Raw genomic sequence first — 16,543 nt, forward strand, 5'->3', positions numbered from 1 at the left:
TGGCTTTTCAATGTGGGTGTTAGGATCTGAACTCAGACCTCATGTTTGTACGGCAAATGCTTTACCCATTCATCTATCTCTCCAATTGTTTTGGCCTTGACTCTGCAACTGACTATGTAGAAAAGAGTCTGCCACTCTCCTTCTATCTCATTAGTAACATAACCACCTTATACAACTTGAGATGGTAAGGATTCAAAATACATTGATGCTCAGTACTAGTAGAAGCTCACTAAATAGTAATTCTTATTCTACCATTGATTTCTTTTTTCTTTGTGGGGGCGGGGGGGGGGGCAACTTACTACGCAGCCATGGGTGACCTTAAAGTTCTGATCTTCCTGCTTTAGCTTACCATATGCTAGGATTATAGGTCAATGGCACAATACCCAGCTTTGCATTCAAGCCATTTGTGATTGAATGTAACAAGCATTGAAGGAATGAATAAAATGGACCCTCTACAAATTCACCTCCATCAATATCTTCTTTGCTGTGTTTTGGGATCTGGAAGCATATAGGCAAAAAGGCATGGATCCTGCCACGTCAAGGCTCCCAGTGTTGTGATGCTGACAGAAAATGGAGGAACAAAACAGAGTGATAGGAGCCATGACTTATTAAAATTGGTATCATAGGACCATGTGAGATTCTATTGCTATGCAAAGCTTTACCTCATCGTTAATCTAGGGGGAATCATGAGTTGTTTCTTATATTTTCTATGGCTCTATTATTAAGACAAACTACATCAAAGCATATCTTGTCCCACCCTGGTGATACTGAATCTTTGTTAGAAAAGACTGAAGGCTGATATTATCCAGTGTCTCACTTAGTCATGTGTACAGTGTGACCACTTATGGTGCCTGGCTAGTGCTTTTCCTCAAAATGTCTACATTTGGCTTCTACTCATATTCTAGTCTAAGTCATAACATAATGGTTGGACCTCTAGGGCAATTAGCATAGGGAGAGAGGAATATGAAGCACAGCCCTATAGCATTTTGTGACTTCATCTCAGTGATAAGTTATTTTATGTGTGAACTTGACCTAGCCATGGGGTAGTCAAATGTTCTTTGTATGACAGGGTTTGTATGATATTAACATTTATGTTTATAGACTAAAAAAAGAAAATTTCCCTTCCTACTGTAAGTGGATTTCATCTAACTAGTTGAAGGGTTGATAGAACAGAAAGTTCACTTTACCTATAATAAGAGAATCCATCCTACTTTATTCTGCCTATGGACTTGACATGGTGGAATACTAACTCTCCCTAGGTTTTAAGCCTAGTGGCTTTCAGTGTGTAATGACACCTTGAGCTTTTAAAGTTCTCAGGCTTCTGATCAAAGCTTTTCCATCATTGCCAACCATAGGACTTTCCAACTTCTGTAATCATTAGAGCTAATACCTTGCAATATCCCCCGCAACCCCCCAAATACACACTTATATACAAATATACACATACACTCATATACAAGCATGGATATGTATACACACACATATTCATGTGCACATGCACATTAACATGAACATGTGCAGGGCTGGAGAGATGGTTCAGCAGTTAAGAGCACTGGCTGCTCTTGCAGAGGTCCTGAGTTCAATTCCCAGCAACCACATGTGGCTCACAACCATCTGTAATGGGATCTGATGCTGTCTTCTGGTATGTCTGACAGTTACAGTGTACTCACATACATAAAATAAATACATCTTTAAAATTGAAAAAAAAACAAAAGAAATCCAAAACATGCACATGTGAATAACATGCATGTGCGCACAGACAGACAGACAGACAGACAGACAGACAGACACACACACACACACACACACACACACACACACACACACACACACACACACACACACACAAAGTTCTGTTTCTTTCAAGAACCCTGACTCATACATTTCAGAAATCTCACCTCTGTCAGAGTGTATTGATTAAACCAATCACAAAGGACTGGGCAGCTGACCGCCTGGGAATGAGGACCCCCTTCCCCTCCAGTCTTGTTGGAGTTGTGTCAACACCAGAGTATAGGAAGAGCATGTGAACACAATACAGCAGTCAGTTATCTTTGGAAATTGTAATCTGTCACAGCATCTTACTCACTCAGGGGCTAGGGGAGGAGGGTGTCTAAAAATTAATCAGGGTGGCAACGTTGTCTCTGTTGAACTCGAGGCTGTCAGAGAAAAATATTTCATTTTAGAGATAAAAATACATCAACCTGTGAGGACATTAAATAGAGTCTGTGCACACACAGTCATTGTGTTTTACCATTACCAGTTTCTTCGACTGGTAAGGGTCTGAATTTACCTAGTCCCTCCTTTCTCATAAGAGGGCAATGGCACCAGCCAGGCAGACTAAAGAGCTTATGCCTCAGGACAATGGCATCTTGAGGCAGATGCCATTCAAGACTAGCCTATCCAGGCCTTACATCATGTTCTCCCTGGACCCCAGGAGGTGTCCTACACTAAATGTCCCCATGGTATCATAGTAGCAGATGTGTCCAGCATCAGCATGGGAATGGGTGGGAAGAGAACATGAAGACATCAGCAAACTGCCTCCAACATCTCCATTTTGCTGCTGTCAGTATTTTGATGACTAGTCCCACTGAGAGCATCTGAAACTACAGTCTTAATGTTAAAATTTTCCATGGAGACTCTTCCACTTTCCTTGATATATTGGATTCTAATATCCATCAATTCTGATGCTTCCTATTGAGACAAATCCCAACAGAGTTTTCTTTGCTACCCAGCTTACCTCCATCTATACAGAGAATACATACACATGTTCTGTTTTTACTCTGTGGCTACTACTTTTGCAACACTATGACCCAATTATGTAACCACATAATGTAAGAGGGAGGGTTTTCTATGCGTCATGGGTTCAGAGGGCTCAGTCCTTCATGGTGGGGAAAATATAGCAGAGAATCTCAGTTCACAGCAGTAAGAGCATGTGCCTGAAAAGCTGTTCTTATCTTAGCACAGCAGATCAGGACATAGAAAAGTCCTGGGCACGGTGAGAACTAGAGGCTGGACAGACATCCACAGGTCCTCCCTTAGTGACCTACTTCCTCCACCCAGGTCAGTGTCCCTAGCTAAGGGAACAACATCCAAAACTTGGGCTTGTTGGGTACTTTTAATGTGTATCACAGCAGTAGAATTTATAAGACAGTGGCTACCACTTGCAGAACACAGTTACAAATAATTAGGTCTTGCAGCCTCTTTCTCTCTTGCTCTTCCTATCTGAGGAATCACTTTATATCTGAACAGTATCATCCACTTTTTAAAATGTATCATGTTCTCTTTGCCCTCTCTCACTCTAGATTTTGGACCTTTCACTATAGACTATTGAAGCTATGTAATAATTGGTATAGCAATCTATTGGCTGTCTCTATTGCTTCTCCACTAAACATCAGAAGGGCCCCTTCACAGAGGGCACTGAACAAATGGCTCCTCATGCTTCTAGAGCACGGCTTCATGTGATGTCTCCTACTTGGAGTCAAGTGACTCCTAAATAGAAGCCTTCTGGTAGTGCCATCACTAATTAGCATCCTTGCTCAGAACATCGAAAGGGAGCTTGTTATGAGAACAATGCATTCTGCACAAAGCTAATGAAGTTAAGCTGGCTGGGTTTAAAGAGAAGAAACCGTGCAGTGCCTGATGTTGAATCTCCGAGTCTTCTCCTTTCCGGAATTTCTTTGACCATCCCTCTATCCTCATTTATTACTGCTTTGCTCTTTCCTCTCCAGATTATTCTTGCTGGTTGTTCATTGGTCACACTGTGTACTGTTTATGCTTTGTTATCACAGCCAGAGGTAAGGACTGCCTTTGTTCATAAGACTGGCTCCTCCCTGAGTGTCACTACTGTGTCTTATTCATACTTCTCGACAGTTCTAGAATACAGGTAGCACAGAGCAAGTGCTCAGAGAGTGTGCGTAGACTGAGTGAATGCATGGACAGCTCATTGTAAGTAGTGGTGGCTTGTTCATCTGAGGGTAAGGTGGCCAGCCAGGTGGGACCTGCCTGAGATGATATTTTGACAGAACCTCACTAGGGTACTTCTGTGAATGAAGTTGTTCATCCTCTTTCCTCTTCCCACACCCATCAGAACATATGCTTGGTGTAGATAGCTTATAACTCAACTTTCATTTCCTTGAGAAACCACCCTAAGTCCTCCCTTCACACTCTGTTCTCCCTTGCGACCAAGACTGAGAGACCATGATATTCCTTTACATTCTTCATATCATAGAGATGACACATCTTTATGGCTTGCTTCTTAATTGCTTCTTACTGAGTCTTTCAATATACTAGCAGCATGAGAAAAAGACACACATGCTTTTAGCTTTAGTGATACTTCTGGTGTCAAACATTGCCTAGGCCACTTCTACTTTCAGAAAATAGGGGTAGAAGTATGTATGAGTAATAAAAAAAAAGCCAAATTACTTCTTATGCATTTTGGAACCATTTTTTCCTTCTTCTTCTCTCAAGATGCAACTATAATCATCTATGAAGTTGTGACGGCATCAAGAAAGGATAAAGTCATAATAAAATACAGTATATACAATGTACTGTTCAAACACCCAGGAACATCTTTTATTTATGCTTTTGTCTAAAAATATTCCATTACTATAAAATATGCAGAAGTAGAGGATACATGGCCAGCAGTTTTTTTTTTTTTTTACATTATGAAAAGCTGAGTTAACTAATGGGCTCCTGCTGCCTCTACTGTTCATTTTGAATGGACTGTCGTAGCTATTTTGAGAATTATCAGTGACATTCATCTTCTTCTTGGAGGAGAATATCATTATTGTGAGAAATATGGAAGGATTTTATCTTAAAATGACAAAAAAATTAATAGTTCTAATATAACCTATTTCTGGAATAATAGTCCCTGTTCAGCTGCTATAAGCTTCAGAACACAGAACTGAAAGACCTACTAACAATGTGAAAGTTGTGGTCTCACTCAACACAATGAGAAACAACACCAGTCTCAGTGCACTCTTTGTGGAAATTGTAAAATTTATCCTATCTAGATGTCCTTTTCAAGACTGGTACTGGAAAGGAGGGGTCGAGGGGATGGAGGAAAAAATACTCTATTTTTCTACTGTCGAAATTCTTTTTGAATCTTTGGTTTATATCACAACAGCCTCTAAAATGCACCTATCATATCTATGGGGTATTTTTTGTCAGTTATTATTTTGAGGCTGTGTACCCCTATCCTCCTAGTTTTCAGAAACTTTGTGGAAGACAAGAACCCTTTGTAGAACTGGTATCCACCATCTCAACACCTAGAGAGATGGTTGTCGACTGTACTCATCCTAGGAATATTTGTTCATGTGGAGGCACCCAAAGCTGCTCTTGAAATGTTCCAGTCCCATGTTAAAAGATTGTCTTTCACGTCACACACACTTGATTTAATTTATTTATAGAGGATTAGGAGATATGTTGGTCATAAGTGTTGAAGCTGTCCTGCATTCAAATGCTAACCCCAAAGAAGTTTCCAGAAAACTTTTATGTGATATGAAATCAGTAATATGTTAGGTTTTATTTAGGCTGGGCTTGGGTTTAGTATAAAATAGCCCCTATAGGCTCAGGGGTTGAACACTTGGTCTCCAGGTAATGGTGCTATTTGTGAAAATTCTGAAATCATTAGGGGCTGGAGTCTCAATGGAGGAAGTGAGTCAGTGAGTCATGGGAACAACTTTGAATGTTTACAGCCCCATCCAACTTCCAGTCCTTTCAGATTGCAAGGATGGGGAAGAGAAGTGTGTGACTTTGCTGGTGTCACACCTAATTGCAGTGTGAAGATGAAAAAATTACCTGTTCTCACACAAACAGGAGGCATGATTGAAATTAGGAACTGTCTTGGTATGTATTTTATTGCTATGAAGAGACACCATAACCAAGGCAACTTTTATAAAGGACATTTAATTGGGGCTGACTTACAGTTTCAGAGGTTTAGTCTATTGTCATCATGGTGGGAAGCATGGTAATGTCCAGGCAGACTTGGTGCTGGAGAGGGAGCTGAGAGTTCTACAACTTGGTATGGAGTCGGCAGAAGGGGACTGTGTGTCACACTGGTTGTACCTTGAGCATAGGAGATCACAAATTCCACTCTCACAGTGACTCACATCCTCCAACAAGGCCACACCTACTCCAGCAAGGCCACACCTCTTAATAGTGCCACTGTCTGTGGGCCAAGCATTCAAATATATGAGTCTGTGGGGGTCAATACTCATTCAAATCACCATAGGAACTACTTTTCTGAAAACAAGAAGGGTACATACTGGGGATCAAGCACCAATGGAGATGCTTTTTGAGAATATACTTTGCTTGCTTAAGTCATTTCTCCTTGGCAGGTTTTATTACTAAAATATTATCAGTAGTATTTTTGTTGGTAGGGATCTAGGAAAAAAAGTAAAGAATAAAGGAATAGGGGTTGCCTGCTTCTTAAATGGCAATTATTAAGTAATGCTTTGTTCTGAAGAACTACTGTTGAGATATATTTCATGAAGAATTATTAGAAGGAAAACACATCCTTCATCATCCATTTACATAGAGGATGGGAGAGCCAAGGGACAGATGGTCTAGCTCGCTCATTGAACAGATGAGGAAATGAGGTCTGGCGAAAGAATGCTATTTTTCTGAAGACTTGGAGCTGGTTAGTGGCAGAGCCTGAATTAAATTTGGGATTCCTGCCAGGACAGTTGGTGTCAGGTCCACCACAGAGGCCTTACCACCCTCAAATAGAAATCAATTATAACATGAGGGAATAGATTTTTGAACTTGCAAAGGAAGTTTGTGGTCAAGAAGTTACTGGAATTTTCCAAGTAGGAACAGAGTCACCATTTGTGTAGAGGGCTGCACTGATGTATGTAAGTGGTCCTAACTACAAGCATTCTCCAATGCCTCTAGTGACAATTCATAATGCCTAAATCAATATTTCAATGTATCCTTTCTTTCCTAGCAATGGAAGCAACCTTGGCCTTCTCTCTGCCCCGTGACTCCATCTTCACTCTGTCCTTGAGATGTCTCAAACATTTTGCTTGCTCTTCCTTGCTGCAGCATTGACTTTGGGAATTCTTAGTTTATCAGCTCCTGATGGTTTTATTTTTTATGGTACCTGCTCTTGTAACAGCTGTGCCAGGGAGGTGGTGGTGGTGGTGGGAGGGACTCACTTCCTCTTCAGTATCACGGCTCTCTTTGCAGCTCCATCCTCACATCAAGGAAGCCTATTTCTATCTTCAGAATGTGACCTTTAACTTCTTTTATGAACACTAGCAACCAGCTCTGAACACTTCCAGCATCAGCAGCTGTCTTTTTGACTCCTCGCTTGAAGTTCTAAGGAGACTGGCATACTGGTTGCTGACATCCTTGTGTCTTGCATTCTCTTTTTTATTTTAATGCTAGGTAGTATCTCAATCCTGTTTTGCCCTTTTCTTCATTGATCACTTCTTTGCCTCTTTATTTGAGCTGACTTTGATTCTTTGTCCCAACAATCTGTTTCCTCTGTGTAAAGCTGTACAATACTCTCCTTTCTCTGTCTCTTTTAGCGGGCCTTATTCATTTATATAACTTTGTTCTGCTAAATGGGAAAAAGTCACTTTACAAAACAATTATTTTGTGCACTGGCCAGGTCTCCATATTATCTAATTTTTTTTACCCGTTTCTTGGTTTTCTTTCAACCTGGATTCCTCAGTCTGAATTTACATGACAGAGGTTCCTGCTTCCTATGTAATATTTGTTCTTCCTTTTTTTCACAGACAAGAATCTGCCTTGGGGACATTACTGGAAAAGGCAGTTGGCCAGTTGTATGAATCACAGCTTCCTGCCTTCCTTGTATCTGGGGCCCTTGCCATGAGATAGTGTTCTCATCAGCAAAGTCTGGGAGCTTCTGGAAAAGTTTGGTTTCCTATGGATACCACTAATTTGTTGTTGTTGTCTTTTGCTATTCCAGCTCCATAGCATCTAGATTCAGTGACTAAGGTTTCCATAACCATTAATCAATTGTGAGAATAAAACATAGAGAACAGAGAGACCTCAGCAAATGTCAGCAATCTTAATGTCCAGAATTCTTGTTAAAAGAAGCAGGCATCACACGAGTTCACCAGTGTTATGGGAGAATTCCACTTCTGCTTAGGTCATAACAAAGTGAACCCAGCCTCCAAGGTGAATACTGTACTCAGCCACTTGATTTGGGGGAAAGGAATGGGTTGTTGCCACAATGTTGAGGCTGATCCTGGCTCTCTGTGCTTCAGTGATCTCACCTTCAAAAAGCCTTGCCACACAAGCTCATTCTCTTTTCTAGAGTGCCCCTCACTCAAGAAGGACTTAAGATCATTATGTTGTGTGACAAAACTTTTCTTGAGGAAATAAAGCACAATATACACATGTTCCAACCCATGGGACAGTCAAACAGGGACTTGAGCGGCACCTGAAAGAGAATGGGGGACAAGAAACGCAAAAAATGGACAGCAAGACAAGAGGTCCTGTTCAAGCTGACAATTTTTTATTTTTCCCACACAGGTTATATACTCATAGGAGCAGGAAGGGGGTAAAAGGGGGTCGATTTGTCTCTGGGTAATGCACCTGTTCCCAGGAACAGGATATTGACTGGGTATACAGGTCAGCAAGAAGATCAGAACAGAGTGGGTTATTAGACACCTATACACAAGATTTATAGCTATTTGTTCTCTGCTAACTTTAGGATCTATGTCTATTTGTACTCAGCTGGGCTAGTACTTTCTCACAGAGGCCAAGACTTTATGCCAGCAAGCACTTAAGGCAGTTAATGTTCAAACAAGGTCGCTCCCAACACACACACACACACACACTTGCTCATCCCAGACAGGGATCCCACAACGGACCAAGTACAGATACCACCAAAGTCAAACTTGGCAAACTATGAGTTTTACTGGGGTTACCTACAGGAGTATGGGTGAGTGGTTACTTACAGAAGCAGAAATCACTCAAAGACAGCTGCATCACCTAAGCCCACCCCAGCATGGGTGACAGCCACAAAGCTGGGAACCTGGACCATAGACTACAGACTGGAGAGTGTCCTTTCCAAGTGACTCAGTTGTTCTAAACCTCTTCCAGGCAGCTCAGCTAGTTTCTGTTTCTTCTGGGCAGCTGGTCTGGTCTCAGAGGGTAGGCTCTACCTCAAAATGTTCTCAGTACCTTCCAAAATGCCACTATCAGCTGGGAACAAATGTTTAACACACGGGCTGGGGGGGGGGTTATTATAGAGTCAATCTGCAATTTTGTATTTAATAGAAACAAATGTAAGTATGTTTGTATTGTAGTCAAGATTGAAATCCACAAGCATATCTGCATGTGATAACAGTATACCATGTAGAAAACAAACAAACAAACAAACAAACAAAAACAAGAAAAGCTGCATACCAAGGAATGAAGAAGCATTAGTCCAGGTAATGGGCATAAGTGAGGAAAGGGGATATAAAGCTAATTGTTTTTCTATTCCTAATCTTGTTGTGGATTTTTCATTTTTGGTAGTGCATAAGTCCATAAAGTTATATTTCATAGTTAAAGTGTAAGATACTCTGTGAAGCATCACCGTTTCAGAATGGCTAGTCTCACTACATAGAAGTTCTTTGAGATACACATAGTTAAAGTGTAAGATACTATCACAGCTTCATAATGGCTATTCTCGCTACATAGATGCTATTTGAGATTTGTGACCTGTCTAGACTATTTCCCATCCTATTTCCCAATATATATTTTAACTGTTTTATAAGAATAATAAAAATGGGCTCAAGTCAGATACAAAGCTGTTGGTGTCTTGTCTCTCCTTCCCTTGTGTTCTGTAGAACCGTAATCCTCACTTAGTATCTGAACTGTTTCCAATCCTTTATTGTAAGTTAGTAATCTGGTGGCTTTTGTAGACTTTAGGCACTGTAGGCCCTGGTGGATAGGTTCTCCCTGTGATCATCATTCTCACCCAGGGGTAACTCCTGAGGCATCACTGCTGTGCTTTGTTGTGTGATGCACCAATGTGGCTTTGCAGATACTCAAAGGCTAACTCGTGAATAGATGAAGATGCAGGTAGGTGCCATGATGGGTTGAAATATGACTCTGTGCATAGAGAAGCCAGGTAGAAATCAGAAGTTGACCTGAGATTAGAAAAAAGAATGGAATGGGGACATTGGGGACATTGTGACAGAATGAGAAAGTGCAGCAACATGGAGTCCTTCCGTGAATGGATTTGCATTGAACTGCTTTCACCTACTCATTATTCATGTTATTCATATCTGGCAACATTGTAATCTCTTTATGCTGGACAGTGTCTCCCCTGGCAATTTTTATCCATTAGACAATCCCTTCCAGAATTTGATTCTTGAGAAATAAACAAGTTGAGGCACCAGCAGACTCTTGGGCTGAATTCAGGTACCCTTATAAATCTGCATCAATGATGCTTAATGGGATCTTCTGGATAATATTGTTTCTCAGTCTTGGATAAACATTCAAATGATTTAGAGACCCTTAAGATGCTGATGTGAGACTCTGTCCTGAGAGATTCTAATTTTATTAGCATGAGTTGTGCCCTGACTATTAGGGTCTCTCTCTCTCCCTCTGTCTCTCTCCTCCTCCCTCCTTCCCTCCCCCTTCCTTCCCTCCTTCCCTCCCACCCTCTCTGTGCATGCATGACTCCCTAACACTGGGGTTACAGATGCATTCATCACACACAGCTTTGTCACGTGGTTGTCATGAACTCAGGCTCTCATGCTTATATGGCATCTTAGTTAGGGTTTCTATTGCTATGAAAAAAACACTATGAACATACTCTTAGAAAGGAAAACTTTTAGTCCGGACGAGTTTACAGTTCAGAAGTTTCATCCATCATCCTCAGGGTGGGAAGCCTGGTGGCATGCGAGCAAATATGGCGCTGGAGAGGTTACTGAGGGTTCCAGTCTGGATCTGAATTCAGCAGGGAGAGAAGGCCACCGTAGGCCTGGCTTAAGCATCTGAGACCTCCAAGCCTGCTCCCTAAGGATACAGTTTCTCCAACAAAACCACATCCACTCCAACAGAGCCACACCTCCTCAAAGTGCAGATCCCTGTGGGCCTATGGGAGCCATTTGTGCTCAAAACCACCACATGTGGCAAGCACCTTACTGTCAGTCATCTCAGCTCTTGTCCTTTTCAGTTTGAGCTGCCCAGCGCAATCACTTAGAGAATGTAAAACAAAACAAAACAAAAACCCACCCTGAGTAACACATCTTTTCATCCCTAAGTGCCTCTAACTCAGATAGGTTAATTCCAGTTAAAGCTATTCACAGGAAACTGTTAAGTGATGTGAACGTGCCACTGTAATTGAGAATCACTTCTTAAGGAGTGTCAGTTATTTGCATTCCTTGGTGGGGAGTTTATGGATGACAAATGGCTGGATCTCACGCTGTCTCTGGTAGTATGTATGATGAGAGCCTATTGCTTTAGTGTCGAAAGTCCTAAACAGAATTTATAGACATGACAATGACCCTTAGATGACGGTTTAGGGACTCATGGTCTTTATACTGCCATTGCTTTGGGAACAGTTTGACAGTGCTGGTTTCTAAATGCTGTGATGGCATCCAAAAGAGAGCTTGCAATATAGCTTTTAGTGTGCTGTGACAGCTCCTGGGGATGATGCCCTCTTAGGTTCACGTGAAAAAGAGACTAAGTATAACAAGTGAAGGATGCAAAGTCCCACTTAGGTGTTGGAACTCACTGCCTCTTTGTGAACATATCTCTAATCCAAGCTTGGTGTATAGTCTGTGCTCCCCTGGTTCTATTGTCTCCTTTTTTTTGAGCTACCCTTTTCTTTTCTTTTAGCAGTAGTTCTCTAGCATCCATCAGAAAAAATTAAATATACATAAATAGAAAACTCAACTAGCTAGGCTGGGGTGATGATAGCTAGTGGTTAAGAGCACTTACTACCCTTCCAGAGGACCTGAGTTCAACTCCCATCACCCATATTCAGCAGCTCAAAACCACTTGCAACTCCAGCTCCAGGGGATCTGGCATGCTCTTCTGGCCTCTATGGTGATCTGCACACACGTGGCTTGCAGATAGACACAGACATACACATACATAAATAAATGTAAGAGTAAAAAGAAACCTTTGCTTTAGTGGAACTGGTGATAGGGCAGGATGGGAGGGAGGTGAGATGGGAGAAGAATGGGAAGTTGAATTGGAACACATGGATTCATATCTGAAATAATTATATTTTTAAACTTCTGATGTTGTCTAAAAGCAAATAATCATGATGAAACATTTAATTTTCTTGACTCAACGAGTTTGAAGGAAATTTGAAGGCACAGAAACACAGAACATTGAAAATTTAAATTTAATAAGACATCCCCAAAGAAATGTGTTTAGCTTTTCAGAAAAGTTGAGTTGTCAAGAAAAAGAGACATATTTGCATAATTAGGAGAACTTACCCCCTCCCAACACCTGTGTGGTAGTATTTATATGGCCTACATCTGGTATTTTTTTTTCTGTCTGAATTTTTTTTAACCACCTAACACCTGCTGGAAATTGCTGTGCTGTTAGGAGAAACGAGGGTGGGATTCAATTTCTCAGAGGAAGCCACAACACAATTAGCCCAGGAGTCTGATTAGTTGAGCAGAAGGAGACCTGGGGATGGGGGAGAGGGGCTATCACAGGCTTTCCCTAGCTAGCCTTCAGAGTGTTCCTTTTGCTGACCCTCCTCAGACAGTGGGAACCAGAATGAACATTTGGTCCCAAGGCCAACTAACAGCAGTTCTATGGAACTATAGGATGCCAGAGCCGAGACCTTAGAGAATATCAAGACACCCAAACCATTTTATAAAATGGAGTCATTAAGTGTCAAGGTAAATGAAAAAAAAAAGTTTCTAAAGTCAAGTTAGTCAAGTCTTCAGGGATCCAGCTTATACGTTCCCAGCAGCTTTAAGTTTCGACAGATAGTTACCAGTTCTTGCGATGCTCTGACTTATTTGCAGATCTCCATAAATGAAAACTTTCCCATCTCCCATCTGTCAGTGAGGGATTAAGCGGTTGCTGGAGGACTCGCTCTCCATTTTCCTTGATTCATATTGTGGTGGCCCTGCTGAAGTTTGCAGGATAGAAACAACCATTTTGTCTTTATTATAAAACCATGCAGTGCCTGTTAGCTTGCAGGTCAACTTCTCTCAGTGTCGTCTTGAGACCTACGAATCAGTTACTGGGTCAAGCACAAGGTATGTTTCCATGCATTTTTGTTTGGAAACTATCGGAAGGAACATGTGACTTTTTATCTTTGTTCTTTTTCTTCACCTGTCCTTGAGGCAGAGAGTGGAATTGTGATTCAAGGTGATTGGCATACCTGGTATACATCCGAGGAAGCTGATACTTGTGTGTGAAATACCATGCTGGAAACAGAAATAATGGACAAAATTCCCACTCCATTGAATGAATGCAATAATAGATCATCATGGAGAAGAACTGGGCTTCTTCAACCAGGATGGGTTTGAGTCTGAGGCTTTGCCAGCCAGGAATGCTAGTTTTGTGGCACTGAGTGAGTTTTCATTCTTTAAGTTTGTTCATGTGTAAAATGGAGACAGTAACAACTCCTTGTGAACATGCAAACACTTGCTTTTATTATAGCTATTGACTTAGGGTGTTATTGCTTTGAAGAGACACCATGACCACAGCTACTCTTAGAGGAAAACATTTAATTGGGGCTGGCTTTCCGTTCAGAGGTTTAGTCTATTGCCATAATGGTGGGAAGCATGGCAGCATGCAGGCAGACTTGGTACTGGAAAGGTAGCTGAGAATTCTACATCCCGATTGGCAGGCAGCAGGAACAGAGAGACACACACTGGGCCTATCTTCTGCTTCTGAAACATCAAAGCTCACCCCCAGTGATATAAGTTCTCTAGCAAGGCCACACCCACTCCAACAAAGCTACACCTCCTAACATTAAGCCACTCACTATGAGACTATTGGAGCTATTTTCATTCATTCATTCATTCATTCATTCATTCATTCATTCATTCTCTCTCTCATCTATCTATCTATCTATCTATCTATCTATCTATCTATCTATCTATCTGCCTACTTATCTATTTGTGCTTATTTGTGCATCTGAGTGTACAAACACACTGTAGCACATATGTGAAGGTCAGAGGGCAACCTGTAGGTGTCAGTTCTCTCCTTCCATTCTGTGAGTGTCTGGGATTATTCTTAAATCATCTTGCTTGGTGACAAGTGACTTAACTTGCTGATTCATCTCATCAGCTCCAAAGCATTTTCATTCTAAAGATCATGTTGGGAGAAAGTCTCTTCATGGGCAGGTTTCCCAAGTGTTGTTTGTGTTTGTTTGTTCATTTTGTTTTGGTACATTTTGCTGCCTGTTACTCAGGCTTTCTATCATTGTGTATCTTCTCATCTTCATTCCCTATCCTAGTGCAGAACTGAAGTATCCCATCCCATCTTCCAGGCAAAGCACAGACCACCAGGTCCTGTACAAGTCCAGAATGAGAAGCTTGGTGTCTTAGTTTCCTGGCTCATTCACAGATGTTGTGAAACATTTTTGTTGTTGTTGCTGTTGTTATAAAACTTATAAATTTGAACAAAGTGAATATATGTTCATTATGAAAAAAGTGAGTGTGTGGAAACCATACAATGGGGAATTGTGTTTCCTCTGGGTTCTCTGCAGTGAGTGCTCCAAAAATGTGTGATGTCTTGAACGGACTTTACAGACTAAGCTGCATGGTTGGTTATTTTTGTTTTAGCCCTGGCAGACAGAGGAATCGAAAGCTTCTGGCCTGTGTAGGGAGAGAGCACAGTATTCTAGCACACAGCAGAAGGACACCACGCAAATGACCCATTAGCTTCATCTCAAATACAATCAGGGATTTCATAGCTATTCATCTGGGGTTGGGGTGCTCAGAAAGGCAGATATGTGAAATTGAGTGGAGGAAGAAACAGAAAAAATTATTTATATAAACTCAATATCTGTTTATTAGAAAGGATTGGGTTTGATGGCAGTAATAGTGATGGCAGATATAGCCAGATAAAGAATTATGGGCTTAGCTAAGTCAAGGCTGAAAGTGGAAGTCTTTGTAAATGAAGGCCCAGAGAAACTCAAGATGAAATGATTGAATTTCATAATATACTTACTCATTGCACTCCCCTCCCATGCATTGCAACCTCAAGGCACAATTAAGAGGACAAATGAGAACTCAACTGAAATCAGAAACTAAGGACTCCATAATTCAGCTGCATGCATAAAAATGAACGCAAGATTAACAATAGGGATGATGATCTTTAAAAACCAAGAGGTACAGGGGTGGAATGGACACTTTTCAAAAGGAGCCACCTTCTTTTCTGTTTAGTTTTTGTTTTGTAGTTTTTTGGTGTGTTTTGTTTTGTTTTGTTTTATCCAGAGAGAGGAGTTCTCTGTTTAGCAGCCCTGACTGTCCTAGAACTCACTTTGCAGACCAGGCTGTCCTGGAACTCACAGAGATCCACATGCCTCTGCCTCCCAAGTACTGGAATTAAGGTTGTGCACCATCATGCCAAGCTCTGAGCAGTCTCTCTGAAACCTGATCGAGATCCCTTGGTAGTCAGAATGCTGTGAATGAATAATTATTGACAAGGAACAAGCCAAAAATATCTGCTTGTGCCTAGAAACTGAGGCCAGGCAACATTCCATATCTGTCCTCCTTGTACCAACCTTAGTGGGGCCAAAGCCATTGCTGCTACCATGTTGAGGGACATGGGTTGACCAAATCTACATTCCTCATCATAAGACAGCCTTTGTCCACGTGGAGCTTGTCAGTCATCAGAATTGTCTGGCTATGGATGACTGTGTATCTTGTGGTCCAAGAATGAAAATATTTTTCATTTTTTCCTCTGTTTTGAACATCATGCTTTACCAGTTTTTAGCTATTAGAAAATAATCTAGAAAAATCCAATAACTTCAAGATGCATCAGTTAAGGTTAAGCCTATACCAGGCTTTCGTGAATACTGACAAACCAAACTCAGAAAAGGGCTCATGAGAATCACACTATACAAAGTAAACACTGGCCCTTTCTCTTGAATTGATCCATTCATTCTTTTTGCTAGACTTCCATTTGAAGGTGCTGTAAGAGTACCCTTGGTTGGCTTGTGTTGGCAGTGGGGAGAAGTTTCTTAGACAGGTATTTGGTTCTGTGCTATGCAGTGGTCACAGGTGGTTTTAATTATTGAATTATATGAAAACGAATTATCTAATGAAACTTTTTATAATTTTCCTTGCATTCTTAATAGAAAGTAGGGGGAGTAAGGAAAAAGATGGGGGCAGGGAGAGAAAAGGGAGGGGAGGGACAAAGAGAAGGGGAAAGAATGGAAGAAATGAGAATGTACAGATTTCACATAGGCTTGTCCTGTAAAGGTGTGCTCTGAACCCTGAAGCAGAGAATATTAGCTTTCTTCAGTCAGATTTGGTGAAACATTATTCTATTTATTTAAAAATTATTCATGTTTTTTTCTCTGACAAAATTCTCCTGTAGCCTAGCTTATGTAGCTAAGGATGGTCTTACACCCCTGATGCCCGCT

The 16,543-nt window shown here is 41.1% G+C and overlaps 1 protein-coding gene across 3 annotated transcripts in view; it reads left to right on the plus strand.

The window, feature by feature from the left end:
- Window positions 1-16,543, plus strand: part of Cpne4 (copine IV) — a 467,844-nt gene that overhangs the window by 152,177 nt on the left and 299,124 nt on the right. The gene's annotated exons all lie outside the window — the stretch shown is intronic.

This window comes from Mus musculus, chromosome 9 (genome assembly GCF_000001635.26).
Source record: "Mus musculus strain C57BL/6J chromosome 9, GRCm38.p6 C57BL/6J".
Taxonomy (NCBI): domain Eukaryota; kingdom Metazoa; phylum Chordata; class Mammalia; order Rodentia; family Muridae; genus Mus; species Mus musculus.